Consider the following 23,196-nt stretch of genomic DNA (forward strand, 5'->3'; position numbering starts at 1 on the left):
AATTAGATCATGTACTATAGGATGCCTAGTGGCTGAGAAAGGAATCTTGACAAGCCAAAATACAGACATATTTTGCCTCCTCAAGTTAACAGCAGGAAAAAGGTCCCCAGCTATTTCAGGGCCTTTGAAAAACTAATGAGGGAAAAATGAGCTTGAAATGCCTTCTAAACATAGCTCATGACAATGATCAAGTAAAAACTCTCCTTTACAAAAAATAATAAAATAAATAGTAATAATGATAAATATATGTTGCTCATTACAACAATAATTAAGTAAAAATGTTCTTATTCCTGTTACCTCTAATATCCCTTCACTCAGACACTCCACAGTCCCCAAAAATGTATGTTTTCCCTTATTGCAGTGAGAAATATACCCGACTCATTCAATTATGGGTGTTTTATGGGTAGCCTTTAGCTAGAGGGCAGAGATAAATGCTAAGGAGAAGTGGCTTCTAATATATTGAATTGTCTTTCCTCTAATATTAAACTGTCTTGTAGAATACGATTTAGAAAATGTGGAAAAATTAGGACAAGGGGGAAATTCATGGCGAAAATAATTTGCCAAAATTAATTATTCCAGTTACACAAGACACAACACAACCTCATTTTGCTGAGATGCCTGAAACTCTGCTTTAATTGAAACTAAGAAAATCAGGAGGAGTTAAATGGGAGAGGAGTAGGGGAACCCTAAGCTTGCCTCATCCCTCAAACACAGCTAGATAAATATCAAATCATTCTAAATACACATTAAATTGATCTGAGGACTGAGAGAACAAACCTCATATCTAAATGGAGAAAAATATCCACCTCATGAAAAGTAGGAGCTGAGGAGAGTTGATTTGAGGGAGACAAGAATTGTGGGAGCTACAGAAGGGAGGAAGCCCTGATCACAGAGAGGAGTGAGAGAGGGAGAGAGAGAGTGAAAGCAGCAGGCAGGGGATTACACAAGAAAAATTCGTGTCCAAAACCATTGACTTGGAAAAGGAGAGGAGCTGACTACTTGAGTTATTATAACAGCAGAGTGCAAAGTCTAGTTTTAAAGGTCTGTGCCATCACCAGGGTCATGCTTGCAGGCTTAGCAGTGCTCCTGTGGGGAAGGAAGGTGGAGACCCAGGAGTGGGCATCTTGGTCTGATGATCCCCTAGGTCACACAGGGAGAAGCAGTTCCCCTTCTTGGAGTGCATTTGGGAGTGGTGGCATGGCCTCTCCAGGGACAAAATAACTGGTGGGGCCAACATGATGCCCTTTTCCATTAGCATAGGAACAGAGATTCCGGCTGAAGGCTGCAAACATTGGTGCCAGCATTTTGCTGTGTTTCACAATAAACTCCAAACCACTGTGCAGTCATGTGACATGTCTGGAACAAATCTGCAAATGGCAAAATTACAGTGAGACCCTAACTCAGAGGATCAGCATGGATTCATCCTACAGGGTCTGTTAATTTGGAGTTTTGAAACCCAGCCACATACCTGAGATAAAGCACAGGGGTAATGCGTTGCCTGGCAGGTAGACAGCTCAGACAGAGAGTGAAGGCAAGGATTTGACAAAGCTGGTGACAAAAGAGGGGTCATTGTTTGCTCTCCTGTGAGGGCTTCCTGAAGAGTGATGCGAACTTGCTGCTCCAGAGATGAGAGAGCAGTCACACAATTTCCCCCCATGCCTATCAGAACTAATCACTTCAGGGAGCAACACAGTACCCCCTGGTGGAGACTGGAATGACATACAACATGGCCCACCTCTTGTGCCCTGCAGGTGCATCATTACTAGGACATATATGCCTGAGAATCAGTGCAGCAGACCCCTCCCCCAGAAGAGCAGCACAATCTCCTTACACACACTAAGTCTACTGATCATAGATTGCTGCATAGCTTACGCTCTAGGGGAAATAGGTTTTTTGTTTGTTTGGTTTTGTTTTGTTTTTTATCTAGCTTCCTTAAAAAGCAGAACAAAACACAGCTAGTTAAAATTTGACACACAGTGGAAGAAGCGGTCCAAATATCTCCAACTGCAGGGAATAAGAAATTGCAGAGGACTCACCTGATGGTAGGAACAGACAAAACACAACAGCAGACTGCATAAAGGACTCCTCCCCCACCTTTTTTTGATCTCTTCTTAATATAACCATTACTCTCAGGAGTGGGAATATAACTGGCTTTCATAACAATCACACACACACACACACACACACACACACACACACACACACACACACACAAAACAGTGACCTAGACAAAATGACAAGATGGAGGAATTCACCCTCATAGAAAAAACAGGAAGAAGTAACAGCCAGGAATTTTATCAATACAGATATAAGTAAGGTGTCTGAAACAGAATTTTAGACAAGAATTATAAGGATATGAGCTGGGCTTGAAAAAAGCATAGAAGACAACAGAGAATCGCTTATTACAGAGAAAAAAGATTTAAAAATCAGTCAAACCAAAAATAAAAAAAGCTGTAACTGAAATGCAAACCCGAATGGTTTACATGTAAATGCGGATGGATGAAGCAGAGGAACGAATCAGTGATACAGCAAACTAAGGGAAATAATAATTAGAGCAGAAATAAATGACACAGAAACAAAGAAAGTAGAAACAGATCAATGAAACTGAAGAGGTATTTCTTTGGCAGAATTGATAAAATTTATAAACCCGTAGCCAGACCTTTCAAAAAGTAAAGAGAAAGGACCCAAGTAAATAAAATCAGAAATGAAAGGGGAGAGATCACAGCCGACACCACAAAAATACAAAAAGCTATAAGAGAATGTTATGACAATTTATATACCAACAAACTGGGCAATCTAGAAGAAATGGACAAATTCCAAGAAAGATATAAACTACCAAAACTGAAACAGGAAGAAATACAAGATTTGAACAGACCCATAACCAGCAAAGAAATTGAATCAGTCATCAAAAATCTCCCAAAAACAAAAGCCCAGGGCCAGATAGCTTTCTGGGGAATTCTTCCAGACATTTAAAGAGTAAATACCTGTTCTTCTCATATTAAAAAAAAAAAAATAGAAATAGAAGGAAAACATCAAGTCCATTTTACAAATCCAGCATTACCTTGTTTCCAAAACCAAACAAAAACCCCACTAAAAAAGATAATTGTAGTCTAACATGCCTGATAAACATGAATGCAAAAATTCTTAACAACATACTAGCAAATCAAATCCAACAGCACATTAAAATAATTATTCACTACAATTATGTGGGATTTATTCCTGAGTTTCAGGGGTGTTTCAATACTCACAAATTAATCAACATGATGCACAGCATTGATAAAAGAAAGGGTAAGAACCATATGATCTTCTCAATAGATGCAGATAAAGCATTTGAAAAAATACAGCATCTATTATTAATAAAAAAGTAGGTATAAATGGAACATAGTCAACACCATAAAGGCCATGTACAAAAGACCCAGAGATAATAACATCCTCAATGGGGAAAAACTGAGAGAGTCAGGAACAAGACTATTTAATATAGTACTAGATGTCAGCCTCAGCAATTAGACATCAAAAGAAATAAAAGAGATCCTATGGGATGACTGGGTGGCTCAATCAGTTAAGCCTCTGCCTTCGGCTTAGGTCATGATCCCAGGGTCCTGGGATCAAGTCCCACATTGGGCTCCCTGCTCAGCAGGGAGCCTGCCTCTCCCTCTGCCTGTTCAGCCTGCTGCTCCCTCTGCTTATACTCTCTCTCTCTCTCTCTGACAAATAAATAAATAAAACTTTAAAACAAAAGAAAAAAGAAAAATAAATAAAAGGAATCTTAATTGGCAAGGAAGAAATGAAACTCACTATTTGCAGGAATGATACTTCATGTAGAAAACCTGAAAGTCTCCAAATATCATTACATCTAATATATGAATTCAGCAATGTCACAAATATAAAATCAATGGACAGAAATCTGTTACATTTGTATACACCAAAAATGAAACAGCAGAAAAGAAATCAGTAAATAGATACCATTTACAATTGCATCAAAAAACATAAGATACTTAGGAATAAACTTAACCAGAGAAGTAAAAGATTTGTACTCTGAAAATTATAGAATGTATAAGAAAGAAACTGAAAATGACACAAAGAAATTGAAAAACATGCCATGCTCATGGATTGGAAGCAAAATATTGGTAAAGTGTCTACACTACCTAAAGCAATCTACACATTTAATGAAATCACTATCAAAATACCACCAATGGTTTTCACAGAGCTAGAACAAACATTCCTAAAATTGTATGGAACCAAAAAGGCCTAAAACCCATAGCAATCTTGCAAAATAAAAGCAAATCTGAGGGTATGATTGCAGACTTTAAGCTTTATTTCAAAGCTGTAGTCATCAAGACAATATGGTCCTGGCACAAAAATAGACACATTGTTCAATGTAACAGAATGAACAACCTAGAAATGGACCCACCATTATACAGTCAACTAATCTTGGACAGAGCAGGAAAGAATAGCTAATGGAAAAAAAAAAAAAGGCAGATTCCTCTACAAATGGTGTTGGGAAAACTGGAAGAATGAAACTGGACCGCTTTTTACACCATAGACAAAATAAACTCAAAATGCATTAAAGATCAAAAGGAGAGCGATGGAACCATCAAATCCTAGAGAAGAACAGAGGCAGCAAACTATTTGACCTCAGACATAGCATCTTCTCACTAGACACATTGCCAGAGTCAACGGAAACAAAGGCAAAGAAATGAACTATTGGGACTTCTTCAGGATAAAACTACAAAATGAAGGAAACAATCAATAAAACTAAAGTCATCCTTCGGAATGGGAGAAGATATTTGAGAATGATATATGTGAGGGCACCTGGGTGGCTCAGTTGGTTAAGCGACTGCCTTCGGCTCAGGCCATGATCCTGGAGTCCCGGGATCGAGTCCCACATCGGGCTCCCTGTTCAGCAGGGAGTCTGCTTCTCCCTCTGACCCTCTTCCCTCTCATGCTCTCTATCTTTCATTTTCTCTCTCTCAAACAAATAAATAAAATATTTTAAAAAAGAGAGAATGATATATGTGATAAAGGAATAGTACCTAAAATTTGTAAATAACTTATCAACTCAACACCCCAAAACCAAATAATCCAGTTAAGAAATGGGCAGAAAACATGAACATTATTTTTCCTCAAAAAGAAACACATATATATGGTTAACAGGTATATGAAAAAATGTGCAACATCATTCATCTGCAGGGGAATACAAATCAAAATCAAGATGAGATACCAAAGTAGGGGCAAAATGGCAGAGGAGTGGGGGACCCCATTTCAACCGGTCCCCTGAATTTAGCTGGATATCTTTTTTTTTTTTTGTAATACTATTCTCTCCCTCTACCTAGAACACACCTCTCTGAGCCTTTTCTGTCTCTGCCCTGCACCATCCCAATCTCTCTCAACACTCAGAACTCACTCCAACTCTTGTGGAGTTTTTTGGGGTTCACAAACTGGATGTGACTCTGAGTCTTCATTGGACTTTCGACCACTTGCTTGGAATACATATATATTTTTTTTCTTTTTCTTTTTCTTTTTTATTATGTTAGTTGGATATCTATCAAACTATTCTGAACACCCACGAAATCAGCCTGGGATGTAAGAATATATATCTGGATCTCTACAATCAGAAAAGCATTGCTTTTTGCAAAGGTAAGAAGTGCAGAGTAGTAAATCTGTGGGGAGATATCCGAAGATAAACATAAGGGGGAGGGAGTCACCATAAGCTGGCTCCAGGAAAGTGATATAACACTGGAGCACAAAATCAGAACCCTTACAGATCTGCTCTAGGAAACGACATCCCTCTCTGAAAGGGGCTCTGGAAGTGAAAAGGAAGAATTCTAGGTAGAGCATTATGGTCATGGGATATGAGAGGCTTTAGAGCTAAAGGGGCTTCCTGGACCAGCAGAGTACCTGAGTAGTGGAGCCAGGAAGCAGGTTATGGTCAGCGAGCCCAGGAAGGGAATCTCAGCTCCGATCACAATAAATTGCAAGCCGGATTGGTTGAGAATCACTCTTCTCTTGGGCAGTCTGAGAAAATCAGGAGCCTGTGCCCACAACCAGGCAAAAATTCGCAGAGTGGTAGCGGCCAGGAAAGGGCTTTAGAGCAGGGCCCAGACAGGATCCAGGAGCTGCGGGTGTACATGTGAGCCCGTGGCAGCAACTCCCCATTTTAGAAGCACAGAGGGCAGGGTCACGACGGGGCGCCTGGGACGATGTTTGAGAGCGTCTCTGTGGGTGCGTGCTGCAGGAGGCTGCTGTTCTCAGTGGCACACACAGAAATGGAGACTGTCTTAGAGGGTTTAGTGAAGAGAGGACACTATAATTTTTCTATTCTAGGCCAGAGGTTTCAGTGCAGCCATTTTTGCTCTGACCCTGGGAAGGCACAGAAAGCTGCCAGAGAACAAATGATCAATAAACCTGTTTCCACTGAGCCCAGTCCCCCCACAGGGGGGAGGGCAACTCCATCCAAGGAGCATTACCTGAGAAACAGCGCAGCAAGTCCCTCCCAAGGAAGACAGCCTGGAAGAACAGCTGGATGACAACCATATGGACCCCATAAGACTGTAAAATCCCAATGCTAGGGATAAATAATATATTGAGCTCCAGGCATTGCCTCATGGCTTGTTTTTCAGATAAAAGTCTCTTTTCTTTTTTATTTTATTTCTCTTATGCTTTTTCTGTTTTTTTTTTCTTTTTACCTTTTGCTCACTTAAGCTAATGTTTTTATATCCACTTATATTTCATAGTAGATTTTTAACTTGTACTTTTTCACAGCTATATTTTTTTATATTTTTATTGCTTTATTGTAGTCCTTTTTTCACTACTCAATTTTACCTTTATATATATATATTTTTACTTTACTTGTAATTTTGGAGAGTAATGTCCTCTAACACACAAACCAAGATACACCCAGGAACAAGCGATAAACCTTGCTTTGTCCACACTGAGAGATTATAGTCCCCCTTCTTACCCCCTTTAGAATTTTTTTTAATTTACAAATTTTATTCTTGTGTTTTATTTTGGCTTTGTTTTTCGGTGGTGGCTTCTAACCACTCTGGATTTTGCTAGGGTGCATTGTGCTTGGGTCATGGTTGATGGTTTGGACTCTGATCATTTACTCAACCATTCCTCAACAGAATGACAAGGAAGAGCTCTCAACAAAGAAAAGATCCAGAGACAATGTCCTCTGCCACAGAACTAATGGCTATGGATATAGGCAACACATCAGAGATAGAATTCAGGACAGCAATAATGAAGTCAAAAACTAGGCTTGAAAACAGTATTAGTGACAATATAGAATCTCTAAGAGCAGAAATGAGATCTAATTAGGCCGACATAAAACCTGCTATGAATCAGATGCAGTCTGGATACACTAAGAGCCAGGGTAAATGCAGCAGAAGAGACAATTAGTGATCTAGAAAACAAGCTGATGGGAAAGGGGAGAGTGGAGGAAAACAGAGATAGGCTGCTAGTAGCACATGAGAAAAGATTGCAGAGATTAATGACACCATGAAACATTTCTAATGTCAGAATTATTGGGATAACCAAGGGGGTGGAGAGAGAGATAGAAAATATATTTGAGCCAATCATAGCTGAGAACTTCCATAATCTGGGGAAGGAAACAAGCATTTGACTCCAAGAGGCAGAGAGAATGACTCTCAAAATAAATAAAAATAGATCAACACCCCAACAGATAATAGTGAAACTTGCAAATTACACAACCAAGGAAACAATCCTGAGAATGGTCCAGCAGAGCAGGTTCCTTACGTATGGAAGGAGGAACAGGAGAATAACATCAGAACTATCCACAGAAACCTGGCAAGCCAGAAAGGGCTCGCAAGATATATTCAGGGTACTAAATGAGAAGAACATGCAGCCAAGAATACTTTATCCAGAAAGGCTGTCATTCAAAATGGTTGGAGACATAAAGAGCTTTCAGGACCAGCAGAAACTGAAAGAATATGTGACCAAGAAGACAGCCCTGCAAGAAATATTAAGGGGGATTCTGTAAAAGAAGAGAGACCACATGAGTCACATAGACCAGAAAGAAACTGAAAATCTATAGAAACAGGGACTTTACAAGCAATACAATGGCACTAAATTGAAATCTTTCGGTAGTTACTATAAATGTAAATGGGCTGAATGCTCCTATCAAAAGAAACAAGGTTGTAGATTAGATAAAAAAGCAGGAACCATTCATTTGCTGTCTGCAAGAGACACATTTTGAACCTAAAGACCCCTCCAGACTGAGAGTGAGGGAATGGAGAACAATCTACCATGCTAATGGACCTCAAAAAAAAAAAAAGCTGGGGTACAAATTCTCATATCAGACAAATTATATTTTTTAAACCAAAGACCTATAGGGGCATTATATTATACTTAAAGGTCTGTGCAACAAGAAGATCTAACAATTGTAAATGTCTATGCCCCCAACATAGAAGCAGCCAATTATATAAACCAATTAATAACCAAAATAAAGAATCATATTGATAACAATACATTAATAGTAGGAGACCTCAACATTCCACTCACAGCAGTGGACAGATTGTCTAAGCAGAAGATCAACAAACAAACAAGAGCTTTGAATGACAGACTGGACAAGATGGACTTTGGAAATATGTACATTCCATCCTACAAGAGCAGAATACTCATTGTTTTCGAGTGCACATGGATTTTTCTCCAGAATAGACCACACACTGGGTCACAAATCAGGTCTCAACTGATACCAAAAGATGGAGATTATTCCCTGAATATTATCAGACCATAACGCTTTGAAACGGGAACTCAAAACCAAGAAAAATTTTGGAAGGAATTCAAACACTTGGAAGTTAAAGACCATCCTGCTAAGGAATGAATGGGTCAACCAGGAAATTAATGAAGAACATAAACATTTCATGGAAGCTGATGAGAATGGAAACACATTGGTCCAAAACCTATGGGATACTGCAAAGATGGTCCTAAGGGGGAAATACATAGTCATCCAAGCTTCACGCAAAAAAATTAGAAAAATCCCAAATGCACAAGCTAACCTTAACCTAAAGGACTTGGAGAAAGAACAGAAAAACAAAACAAAACAAAACAAAACAAAAAAAACCCTAAACCAAGCAGGAGAAGAGAAATAATAAAGATGAGAGCAAAGATCAATGAAATAGAAACCAGAAACACAGTAGATCAGATCAACTAAACTAGAAGCTGGTTCTTTGAAAGAATTAATAAGATAGATAAACCATTGGGCAGACTTATCCAAAAGGAAAGGAAAGGACTCAAATCAATAAAATCATGTATGAAAAGAAAGAGACAAAGGAAATAGAAACAATTATTAGAAATTATTGCCAGCAACTTTATGCCAACAGATTAAGCAATCTGGAAGAAATGGATGTCTTCCTGGAAACTTACAATCTACCAAAACTGAAACAGGAAGAAATAGACAATTAGAATAGACCAATAACCAATAACAAAATGGAAGCAGTAATCAAAAACCTCCTAAAAAACAAGAATCCAGGGCCAGATGGCTTCCCAGGAGAATTCTACCAAATACTAAAGAAGAATTCGTACCTATTCTGATGAAGCTGTTTCAAAAAATAGAAATAGAACGAAAACTTCCAATCTCATTCTGCGAAGTCAGAAGTAACCTGACCCCAAAACCATTCTCAAAAAGGAAAATTACAGACACATATCCCTGATGAACACGGATGCCAAAACACTCAAGATCCTAGCCAATAGGATCCAACAGTGCATTAAAGGGATTATCCTTCCACCAAGTGGGATTTATTCTTGTGATGCAAGGGTGTTTCAACATTCATAAATCAATCAATGTGAGAGAGAACATTAATAAAACAAAGGACAAGAGCCATATGATACTACCAATTGATGCAGAAAAAGCATTTGTCAAAATACAACATCTTTTCTTGATTAAAACTCTTTAAAGCATAGGGATAGAGGGAACATACCTCAACATCATAAAAGCCATCTATGAAAAGCCACAGCGAATATAATTCTCAATAGGGAAGAACGGAGAGCCTTTCCCTTAGGGTCAGGAACATGACAGGGATGTCCACCCTAACCATTAATGTTCAACATAGTACTAGAAGTCTTAGCCTCAGCTATCAGACAACAAAAAGAAATAAAAAGCATTCAAATTGGCAATGAAGAAGTCAAACTCTCTTTCTTCACAGATGACATGATACTTTATGTGAAAAACAAAAAAGACTCCACACCAAAATTGCTAGAACTCATACACAAAGTCAGCAACATGACAGGATACAAAATCAATGCACAGAAATCAGTTGCATTTCTATACTCTAAAGATGTAACCGAAGAAAGATAAATTAAGGAATTGATTCCATTTGCACTAGAACCAATTATCATAAGAGACCTAGGAATAAACCTAACCAAAGAGGTAAACTATCTCTACTCTAGAAGGTACAGAACACATATGAAAGAAATTGAGGAAGACACAAAGAAATAAAAAAAAAAATTCCATGCTCATGAATTGGAAGAATAAACATTGTTAAAATGTCTTTGCTGCCCAGAGCAATCTACACTTTCAATCCAATCCCTATGAAAATACCATTGACATTTTTCACAGAGCTAAAACAAAGAAACTTAAAATTTGTATGGAACCAGAAAAGACCTTGAGTCACCAGGGGAAGGTTGAGAAAGAAAATCAAACCTGGGGGCATCATGATGCCAGACTTCAAGCTATATTACAAAGCTGTGAGCATCAAGACAGTATAATAATGGCACAAAAACAGACACAAAGATCAATGGAACAGAATAGAGACTCCAGAAGTGGACCCAAAAGTCTATGTTCAACTAATCTTCAACAGATCAGGAAAAAAATATCCCAATGGAAAAAAAGACAGTCTCTTCAGTAAATGGTGCTGGGATATTTGGACAGCCACATATAGAAGAATGATACTGGACCATTCTCTCACACCATACACAAAGATAAACTCAAAATGGATGAAAGACCTCAATGTGAGACAGGAATCCATCAAAATCCTAGAGGAGAACATAGGCAGTAACCACTTCGACATTGGCCACAGCAACTTCTTTTCAAGACATGTCTCCAAAAGCAAGGGAAACAAAAGCAAAAAATGAACTTTGGGGACTTCATCAAGATAAGAAACTTTTGCACAGCAAAAGAAACAGTCACCTAAACCAAAAGACAACCGACAGAATGGGAGAAGGTATTTGCAAATGACATAACAGATAAAGGGCTGGTATCCAAGATCTATAAAGATCTCAAACTCAACAACCAAAAACCAAATAATCCAATCAAAAAATGGACAGAAGACATAAACAGACACTTCTCCAAAGGAGACACACAAATGGCCAACAGACACATGAAAAAGTGTTCAACATCATTAGACATCAGGGAAATAAAAATCAAAATCGAAATCAAAACTACAATGAGATACCACCTTAAACCAGTTAGAATGGCAAACATTAACAAGACAGGAAACAACAAATGTTGGCAAGGATGTAGAGAAAGGAGAACGCTTCTTCACTGTTAGCGGAAAGGCAAGCTGGTACCAGCACTGTGGAAATCAGTATGGAGGTTTCTCAAGATGTTAAAAATAGAGCTACCCTATAACCCAGCAATTGCACTACTAGGTATTTACCCCAAAGATACAGATGTAGTAAAAGAAGGGGCACATACACCACAGTGTTTATAGCAGCAATGTCCACAATAGCCAAACTGTGGAATGAGCCGAGATGTCCTTCAACAGATGAATGGATAAAGAAGATGTGGTTCATATATACAGTGGAAAATGACTCAACCATGAGAAAGGATGAATACCTACCATTTACATGGACATCGGTGGAACTGGAGGGGATTATGTTAAGTGAAATAAGTCAAGCAGAGAAAGACAATTATCGTATGGTTTTACTCATATGTGGAACATAAGGAATAGCACAGAGGACCGTAGGGGGAAGGGAAGGAAAACTGAAAGGGATGAAATCAGAGAGGGAGACAAACCATGAGAGACTCTGGACTCCGGGAACCAAACTGAGGGTTATGGAAGGGAGGGGGTTGGGGGATGTGGTAGCCAGGTGATGGGTGTCAAGGAGGGCATGTGTTGTGATGAGCACTGCTTGTTATACGCAAGTAATGAATCATTGAGCACTACATCAAAAACTAATGATGTACTATATGTTGGTTAACTGAACATAATAAAAAAATAAGTTACCAACTCACACTAGTCAGAACAGCTAAAATTAACAAAATGTAAGCAACAAATGTTGTTGAGGGTGTGGAAAAAGGGGAACCCTCTTACACCATTGCTGGGCATTCAACCTGCTGCAGCCACTCTTGAGAATAGCATGGGGCTTCTTTCAAAAGTTAAAAATAAAACTATTCTCCTATCCAGCAATTGCACTAGTAGGTATTTACCCAAAGGACAGAAAAATACAGATTTGAATGGGTGCATGTACCCCAATATTTATAGCACCATTATCAACAATAGCCAAACTATAAAAGAGCCCAAATATCCATTGACTCATGAATGGATAAAGAAGATACGGCATATATGCATAGAATGGAATATTACTCAGCTTTCGAAAAGAATGAAATTTTGCCATTTCCAAAGACATGGAAAGAGCTAGAGGGTATTATGCTAAGTGGAATATGTCAGTCAGAGAACAACAAACACCATATGATTTCATTCATGTGGAATTTAAGAAACAAAACAGATGAACTAATGGGAATGAGGAACGAAAAGAGAGAGAGGGAAAGAAACCATAAGAGACTCTTAAATATAACAAACAAACTGAAGGTTTCTGGAGCGGAGGTGGGTATGGGAGGAGTTAATAGGTGATGTATATTTAGGAGTCCACTTGTGGCCACTAACACCGGGAGCACTGGATGTTATATGTAAATGTTGAGTCACTAAATGCTACTCATGAAACCAAATAATATTGGTTAATAATAATGGTTAAATAATATTTACTATTGATAACACCATATGTTAACTAACTGGAATTTAAATAAAAATTTGAAAATGAAAAACATAAGAAAGTCATAGGGACTCCTAGTTAGTCAGAACGTGAAGCTATAGACTTTCAGACTCAGGGGAAGTATGATAAAGATATTTCTAGGGAAATCTGCAGAGATTAAGAAGGCACTGAATAGGGAAATGAATAAACATTTCAGATCCCAGATATGACTAATGTCTACATTTCTGTTGATACAATGGTTAGAGGAAATGTTGTGGAGTAGAGTTCTGCTTCCTGGAAGCAGTTTTAGCAGGTGCCATCCAGAAACTTATTTTGACCATATCATTAATCTAGACTGTAAAAATGGCACAATAATTCCTGAAAAACAGATATTGCCCTAAAATAAATGTGACCTGTTTTTCCCTTAGCATGGGGATAAAGTGAAAATTGGAGAAGCAAAACTAACATAAGGGGCAAGAATAAACATGTGGATTTTGTTGAGTAGAAGTCCTGATGTCGTCAGTGTTAAGTCTTGGGCTTGGCCAATGGCTTTATTTTTATAGCACGATGAGAACTCTGGAAAGCAGCTCTGTATCCTGCAGTGGGTTCCTGAACTATGAGCCAGCTGAAGGTCCTTGGCAACTGGTAACAGAGGATTATCAGAGAAATATATGAGTTGTAGGCTCTGGGAAAAATTCCTTGGAATTTTTTTTTCCAGAAATATGCTGGAGGGCATTTTTCATGCTCTTGTTACAGCCAAATAGCACAGAACATTTCATTGGAGTTGAAAGTCCTAAAGAAAGTCAGTGGTTGAGCATCAGTCACTTAGGCTGACTCCTTTTTTTTAATGTATATTACATCGCTTTAATTGATTACAAATTTTCTGACATATATGTTCCATCTTACATTCTTGAGGGAGCAAGATAAAATTATAAAGTTTGAGAACTGAATATCTTTAACATTCTTGACAATTATCCACAGTATCTGACATGGTGCTTTTTCCAGAATGAGAGCTCAGAAAGACACCATTAACTTAGGTTTGCAGCATGTGGCTCAATGTCGATTAGGGTCATAAATTACTTGAGTAATGCTAATTATTCTCTGCCTTCAGTGCTTCTGAACCATATATTTGTGTTGGATTTTGTTTTTGTTTTTGTTTTACTTTAAATGTATTTCTTTGTATATGTGGCATTTCCCAACAATGAGCATAGGACCAAGAGCAGAGACCAAGCTTGTCTTATTTTTCATTGTTTTTTCTGTACCTGGCATGGTAAGGAGTACATAGTAAACACTCAATAAATATTTGTTGACTGAGTAATTGAATAATTGAAAGGGCCTGCCTTTATTAAGGCAGGGTTAATATATTTGTGTATATTCTATAGCATTGCTTTGAAACTCTTCTTTGAAAAACCAGTGAATTGCGGAGGAATCACTGGGGGTTCTTCTAAAACAAATGAGTTCATAGGGACATGATTCACTCCTGCCTGCTCCTAAGCTATCAGACCTTTTTTTGTTTTTTTAATTTTATTATGTTATGTTAGTCACCATACAATACATCATTAGTTTTTGATGTGGTGATCCATGATCCATTGTTTTTATATAACATCCAGTGCTCCATGCAGCACCTGCCCTCCTTAATACCCACCACCAGGCTAACCCATCCCCCCTACCCCATCCCCTCTAAAACCCTGTTTCTTTCTCAGAGTCCATAGTCTCTCATGGTTCTTCTCTCCCTCCAATTCCCCCCCTCATTTTTCCCTTCCTTCTCCTAGTGTCCTCCATGTTATTCCTTAGGTTCCACAAATAAGTGAGACCATATGATAATTGACTTTCTCTGCTTGACTTATTTCACTTAGCATAATCTCCTCCAGTCCCATCCATGTTGATGGAAAAGTTGGGTATTCATCCTTTCTAATGGCTGAGTGATATTCCATTGTATATATGGACCACATCTTCTTTATCCATTCATCTGTTGAAGGGCATCTCAGCTCTTTCCACAGTTTGGCTCTTGCAGACATTGCTGCTATGAACATTGGGGTCTATGTGGCCCTTCTTTTCACTACATCTGTGTCTATGGGGTAAATACCCAGGAGTATAATTGCTGGGTCATAGGGTAGCTCTATTTTTAATTTTTTGAGGCACCTCCACACTGTTTTCCAAAGTGGCTGTACCAACCTACATTCCCACCAACAGTGTAAGAGGGTTCCCCCTTCTCCACAACCTCTCCAACATTTGTTGTTTCTTTCCCTGTCCATTTTTGCCATTCTAACTGGTGTAAGGTGGTATCTCAATGTGATTCTGATTTGAATTTCCCTGATGGCTAATGATGATGAAGAGTTTTTCTTGTGTCTGTCAGCCATTTGTATGTCTTCTTCAGAGAAGTGTCTTTTCATATATTCTGCCCACTTTTTGACTTGATTATTTGGTTTTTGGGTGTTGAATTTAAGAAGTTCTTTATAGATCTTGAGTCCTGATACTAAACTCTGAAAGTCATTTTCCCCAGGAATGTGCCAGTATCTAATTCTTTGGGAAGTAAAGAACTTTCCAGATATTGAGGGCAGCTGAAGCTGCCAGGCAGATGGATGGATGAGGGAAGCTCATGGCCTGGAGCATATATACATGTTGGGTTTCAGAATACAGCCTGAGAAAGATGCTACAATATGAAGAAATGGGAAAAAAAAATAATGAGAGGGAAGCTATAAATAACTGTCGAGAACTGAAAGTCATCAATAGAAGAAATGAGGAGGAAAGGACGTGTCAGATGGTTGTGATGTGGAGAGGCCTTGGAGAAGGGGCTGCCACCCCTTTTAAAGATCTTGATGGCTCATCCTGTCAGTCTGCCCAACAAGTCTGCTAAAGGGCAGTAAATCTGTCACTTCCCAATGGAAAGGAGCATTATACAGTTCTGTCAATCTCTTACTAGAGGGTCCCTTCACCCTTATGTGACCTCATCCCCCCTCCTCTACCATAGAAGTTACTACAATGAAAGTTTTGGAACACAAACATTTTGAGACTTCAGTGCATTGGGACAAAGGCAGCTCTACATCTGGTTTACTTGCCTGAACAGAAAATGCAGCTTTTTGGAGTATAGCGCAAAATGCAGCCCACACTAAGAGGGCTTGCTCAGTGTGACTCCTGCTAATGGCTTTCATGAGGATATATAATGTTCACTACAGGACTGATTCTGCCTGGAGCTCAATGAGGATGAAGTGCTGGTTCTCATCCCTTCTGCCATAGCAAGACCTACAGACATGCAGGGACCAAGGGAGGGGTGCAAAGCAGCAGTGAAATAAAACACATTTAATAAATGATGATCAGGGAAGTAGGTATTCATATGGAACAAGTATTAATGCATTCTTACTTCATATCTGAGATAAGTGTCAAATTTAAGTGGATTTCAGTTCTAAATATAAGCCAAAGAATATACAGCTTTTAGGAAATCATGTAGGTCACTGTCTTTATACTCTAAGGGAAATATTTCAAATAAGACACAAAATCTACTGACACTAAAACAAGTGGATGATACTGACTATATTAAAATAAGCAAGTTCTATTAATGAAAAGAAATCATAAAGGGGATCAAAGAAGCCCCCAAATGAAAAAGAGTATTTTCCACATGTCTGATGAAGAAATATAAAAAAATAGGCAAAGCTAAAAACACTTCAAGAAAAAGCTAATCCAAATATCTAATAAACACATGAACAAATATTCAACCCACTGTCAATTAGGAAAATGCATATTAAAACCACAGTGAGATATCTTCTTATAACTAACATATTTACACATATTAAATATTCATAGGATACAAAATATTGGTGAGGAAATAAAACAAATGAAAATTTCATAAAGTACTGATGTGACTATAACTTCCTATAGTAATTGTGGAAAATATTTTGTCATTATTCAAATTAGGAAGCACTCTATGGCCCAAAAATTACAGTCTTAAATATAGAAAATAAATATTTTTTCCCTAAGGCAATGAGAAACATTTATACAAACTTCCATAAGGAAACTTTCCTAACCTCCCCACCATTGTCATTTTGGGTCAATTGATTCTTTGTTGTGGGGCCTATTCTGTGGATTGTAGAATGTTTAGTGGTTTCCCTATCCATTCCCCACTGAATGCCAGTGGCAACCCTAGCCCTTGCCCTTAGTGACCACTAAAACTGATTCCATATTCTGCCAAATGTCCCCTTGAGGGGGGAGGGATTTTGCCCTTTTGAGAATTTCTAGTTTGAAGGAAGAGACTGTGATAAGGAGCATTAATAGATTAATGTGTCCTGAAAAAGTTCTATTTTTTACCTGATTACTATTTATAGGAGTTTGTACTTTTCTCATAGATCTTACACGGACGTCTTCAAACATATTTATCTGTTCACTGTATAATTCACAACACAAAAAAACATACACCAACTCCCATTTTTAAAATAAAATAACATATTTTGACTGATACTCTCAATCTGTCCTTTTTCCCATGGCATAGATCTTGTTCTAATCCCTGGGATAGCTCCACACAACCAGGCCACAGAAAAGTTCCTCAGGATCATTGTCAGCTGTTATCTCCTCTGCTTCCTTCTCCTTCTCCACCTGCCACTGAAGGATGGAGTTTAGCTGCTTCTTGGATGCAGATATTTTAAACAAGCTGTTAATGGGGGCGCCTGGGTGTCTCAGTCAGTTAAGTGTCTGCCTTCAGCTCAGGTCATGATCCCAGGGTCCTGGGATGAAGCCCCACATTAGGCTCTTTGCTCAAGGGAGAGCCTGTTTCTTCCTGTCCCTCTGCCTGCCACTCCCCCTGTTTGTTCTCTATGTATCATCTATTATCTATCTATCTATCTATTTATCTATCTATCTATCTATCTATCCTCTATCCCTGTCAAATAAATAAATAAAATATTTTAAAAATAAAAATAAACAAGCTGTTAATGGTAAAATCGTACTTAAAATCTTCTAAAGATACCGCAATTGTAAATACCAACATTTAATTGTACCCTTTCATATATAAATGTAAAATATTCCTGGGTCTAAGTAAGTGGCATTATTTTTTTAAAGTAAGTGTCCACCTAGACTCCAAGGAAGGATGCATCTTGAACATTATACATGTCTAACATGTTCTGAATCCTGCTTCAAGTTACCATCAAATACTGTAGATCTAGGACTTCAAAAGCTTTTGAGGGGTGGACACAGTTTTGTTCATAACAGAACTTTTCTCCCCTTTGTTTATTCCCCTTCTTTATAACAGTAGGATTCAATGAGAAGGATACCATATCAGGGTCTTTGCTCATGTTTTATCATGGCTGAATACATCTCATTCAATGCTCAGTCCAAACATCACCTACTACAAGATGCATGTCTAAGCCATGTCATTTAAATTAGTGATTTATCTATAAATTGTGCCTATCTGAATTTATATTATCATTGTATTACCTATGAGTTTAATATTTGTCTTCAACTAAAACCTAAGTTCCTGTTATGCTGCCTCTTTTCTGTATTGTTCAATGCTGCATATCCAGTGCTTCTAGCTAAACACATAATAGAGACCCTGTTTTCTGGTTGACTGATCAACTTGTGCATTACTTATGGTTGCATAAATATGTAAAAATGTATGTCATAATTAAATAAAAAATAAAAATTTATATGATATACATTAGTATATGATGCCAATAGCCTTTGACAAAAGAGAAAGAAGAAAAAAATGATAACAGACCAAAACAACATGCAAAAGATATTTTAAAAATCATGTAACACAAAATTCTTACAGCTGTCAGTTCTGTGTAGTAAGTATGTAGAACTTCTTGTTCTACACAAGTTGTTCAAAAACAACTTGTCTTTGTCACATTATGTACTATTGTATATTTAAATAAAATTTTAAAAGGATCAATCTCACTGACAAGAACAAAAAAAAAGGATATATAATAAAGGTTTAGGCTCTCCAGGTCAGGAAGTCTGGCAAGATACCAGAGTAGGAGGATCCTAAGCTCACCAAATTCCACGGACACACTGAGATAACAGACACATCACCTCAACTAACTCAGTAACGACTCAAAGACTGGCAGATCAGATATTCCACAGTTAATTATAGAGAAGCCACACTGAAAATAATAGGAAGTGTGGAGTTAGGGCTGGGAACCAAGCCCTCAGCCAGACTAACCATGAATGGGAGAGACCCCACAAGCATAGAGAATTGAGAGGATCAGACCCCACACCGAGCACCCCAGGCATGGGCGACCCACACTGGGAAGATGAGTCATCTTCATACTTGGCTTTGAAAATCAGTGGAACTTAACTTTGTGGGTTTTTACAATCAACAGAGCTTAATTCTGGGTACTTTAAAAATCAGTAGGTTTAGTTCTGGGTGAGCTGGAAGGCAATAGGAAACTGAGTCTCTGCCCTTAAGGAGACAGTATAACAAATAACCTCACCAAAATATAGCATAGAAGCAGTAGTTGGATAAGCCTGGGGTATCCATAAAGTAGATTTATTTACTAATCTCTGAATGTGTGCTAGGGGTGCAGGGATTTTTAGATTTCTCCAAGAACAAAAGACTGGACAGGCTCCTTTTCTCTTTTCTTTCCCTCTTCCCCCAGCTTAAATAGCCAGACACTTGTGGGGACCAGCATGAACACTCTCCACGTATCTTGCTAACAACACATGCCCCACCCCGTTGATCTTCTGTGGATGGACCCCTATCCAACCTGCCCTACTCAATAGGCCTCCCTGCAAAGAAACTCCTGCACTGACACACCATGCAAGCAACACAGGCAGGGACTGTGCCACTCCAAAGTGACTCCTGAACTTGAGAGAAAGAAAATAACCCCCCACACCAGTGTGCTTGCAGGCCCAGTAGTCAAACCTTATAGGTTGCAGGGCAGAGAATGCCCAGCCAATCAGCCAACTGGAGCCCCAGAGACAGATGAGGGACAGGCATATAGTCAGGCTGCTGGTTCTGCTCAACAACAAAACCTCTCAGAGGGCAGCCTTGGGAGAAGCCCTAAATTTCAGTGTGACTGCTGGTTCAACAGACAGACTAAGGTAAACAGCTGTCTGCTGGCAGGCCCAGCCCAACAATGAACATTTCCCAGGGAGGGAGAGCACAGGGAGAGAGGCCTGCAAGCCAGTGTTACTGCAGAGCTGGCAGATGGATTGAGGACATTCATCCTATCTGACTGCTGACACCACCCTACTACAAGCCTGCAGCAGCCCCAGACTGTCTCCTTAATACAACAGGGATCAAACCTGGCCTGGTGCACCATATGAGACAAAGTGGGCTATTGCAGCGATGGACTGAAAACACAGGCAGCCCAGATGCAACAGTAGGGTGCACAAAACACATAAGATACACCCCTGAAACACCTGACTCTGATACCCTAAAGGGCACCAAGAGACCTCTTCATCACAAGGCCACAACTTGCAAGATCATGAGACATACCTGACTTTCCAATATGTACAAATAAACACAAAGTTAGACAAAATGGAGAGACAGAGTAACAGGTCCCGGATGCAAGAACAGAACAAAAACACATCAAACGAGCTACGTAAAACAGAGATAAACAATACGCTTGATAAGGAATCAAAAATAATAATCATAAAGATATCATTAGACTACAGAAAAGAGTGGAGGATCTCAGTGAGACATTCAGAAAGACACCTTTCTCTCATATATATATATATATATATATATATATATATATATATATATATCTCCAATTAGAAATGAAACTCAAGAACTGAGTTAACAACAACAACAAAGTATACCAGAAGGAATTGATAGCAGTTTAGAGACGTTTCGAGGAGAGAGAAGAATGGTCAACAACCTGGAAGACATGGTAATGAAAAGCAACCAAGCTAAACAGCAGGAAGAATAAAAGGATAACAAAAATGAGAACAAGTTAAGGGAAGTCAGTGACATCTTCAAGTGTAATAATATCCACATCATAGGGATCCCAGAGGGAGAAGAGAGAGAGAGAAGCAGAGAGAAAGAATGTATTTGAAGAAATAGTAGCTGAAAATTTTCCAATCTGAAGAAGGAAGCAGACACCTGGATACAGGAGGCACAGAGACACCCAAAAAATAATTAACCCAAGGATGTCCACACTAAGAGACATAGTAATTAAAGTGGCAAAAAAGTGGTGATAAGAGAGAATTATAAAAGGAGCATGATCAAAGAAAATAGTTACATAAAAAAAAACCCTTGATCCTGGAATCCCGGGATCGAGTCCCACATCGGGCTCCCTGCTCAGCAGGGAGTCTGCATCTCCCTCTGACCTCCTTCCCTTTCATGCTCTCTCTCTACCATTCTCTCTCTCTCTCAATAAATAAATAAAAAATCTCTCAAAAAAAACAAGAAACCTCTTAAGGTTATCAGCTATTTATTTTTTGGCAGAAGCTTTGCAAGCCATAAGGAAATGGCATGACAAGTTCAAAGTACTGAAAGGGAAAACAAACAAAAATCCTGCATCCAAGAATACTTGATCCAGCAATGTTATCATTCAGTATAGAAGGAGAGATAAAGAGTTTCCCAAACAAAAGTTAAAGGAGTTTATCACCAGTAAGCCATCCTTATAAGAAACATTAGTAGGAATTCTTTGAGTGGAAGTAAAGGCTGTAATCAGGAGTAAGAAAAAAATAGGAAAGAACAAAATTTCACTGGTAAGTGCAAACATAATATAAAAGCATTAAAATCAATTATATTTATAAAAATTGGTGAAAAGATGGGACACCTGGGTGGATCAATCAGCCAAACATCTGCCTTTGGCTCAGGTCATGATCCTGGGGTCCTGGGATTGAAGCCTGCATCAGGCTCCCTGCTTTGTGGAGAGTCTCCTTCTCCCTCTCTGCCCCTCCAGGAGTAAAAATTTAGTGCTTTTAGAATAATTTCAATTTTTAAAAAAGATTGTATTTATTTATTTGAGAGAGAGAGCATGAGTGGGAGAGGTGCAAAAGGAGAGAAGCAAAGGGAGAGGGGCAGAGGGAGAGGGAGAAACAGACTCCCCACTGAACAGGGAGCTGACACTGGGCCTGCTCCCAGGAGCCCGGAGTCACAACCTGAGGCAAAAGCAAATGCCTAACTGAATGAGCCACCCACTTGACCTTGAATAGTTTCAAATCTAAGTGACCTTCAACTTAATATAAACTGTTGTATGCATAACAATTTATATATGAGCTGAATGGTAATCACAAATCAAAATCCTGTATCAATGCACACACAAAAACAAAGGGAATCCAATCACATTATTATAGAAGCCATTACAGCATAAGGGAATAGAACAAGAAAAGAACATAGAAGAACTACAAAAATAATCATAAAACAACTGACAAAATGGCAATAAGTACATAGCTATCAATAATTAGTTTAAATGGAAATGGATTAAGTCCTGCAGTTAAGAGACATAGGAGAAAAAATAAGACCCATTTATGTGCTATCTAAAAAAAGCTCATTTCAGGCCTATAGACACATGGAGATTGAACATGAAGGAATGAAAAACAGGTACCATGCAAATGGAAGCAAAAAGAAAGCTAGGTAACGCTACATATATCAGACAAAATGGACCTTAAAACAAAGAGTAACAAGAGACAAATAAGAACACTACATAGTAATGAAGGGAACATTCCAACAGGAGGACACAATAATTGTAAAGATTTATGCACTCGACATTGGAGTAACTAAATACATAACAACTATTAACAGATATAAAGGAAGAAATTGACAGTAATACAATAATAATAAGTGACTTTAACATCCACTTACATCAATGGATAGATTATCCAAAAAGAAAAGCAGCAAAGAAACAGTGTCTTTGATGACACATTGATGACACATGTGAACATTTAGGGTTCAGATGACCCTAGAAGCTGTATTCAGAACATTTCATCCAGAAGCAGCAGAATATACATTCTTTTCAAATGCATGTGTAATATTCTTGAAAATAGATCATATTTGAAACCACAAACAAGTCTCAACCAATTATAAAAGACTGGAATGACATCATGCATCTTTTCCAATCGCAACAATATGAAACGGGAAACCAACTTAAAGAAAATCAGGAAAGAACACACACATGCAGGCTAAGTAACATGCTATCAAATAATGAATGGGGCAGCCAATAAATAAAAGGAAAGATAAAAATAAATTACAGGAGAAAAATTAAATGAAAATACAACTGTTTAAAATCTTTGAAAGCAAGCGGAGCAAGTTGGCGGAGGAGTAGGAGACTTGGATTTTGTCTGGTCTAGGGAATTCAGCTGGATAGGGATCAAACCATTCTGAAC

The sequence above is a fragment of the Zalophus californianus genome, chromosome 5 (assembly GCF_009762305.2).
Source record: "Zalophus californianus isolate mZalCal1 chromosome 5, mZalCal1.pri.v2, whole genome shotgun sequence".
Lineage (NCBI taxonomy): Eukaryota > Metazoa > Chordata > Mammalia > Carnivora > Otariidae > Zalophus > Zalophus californianus.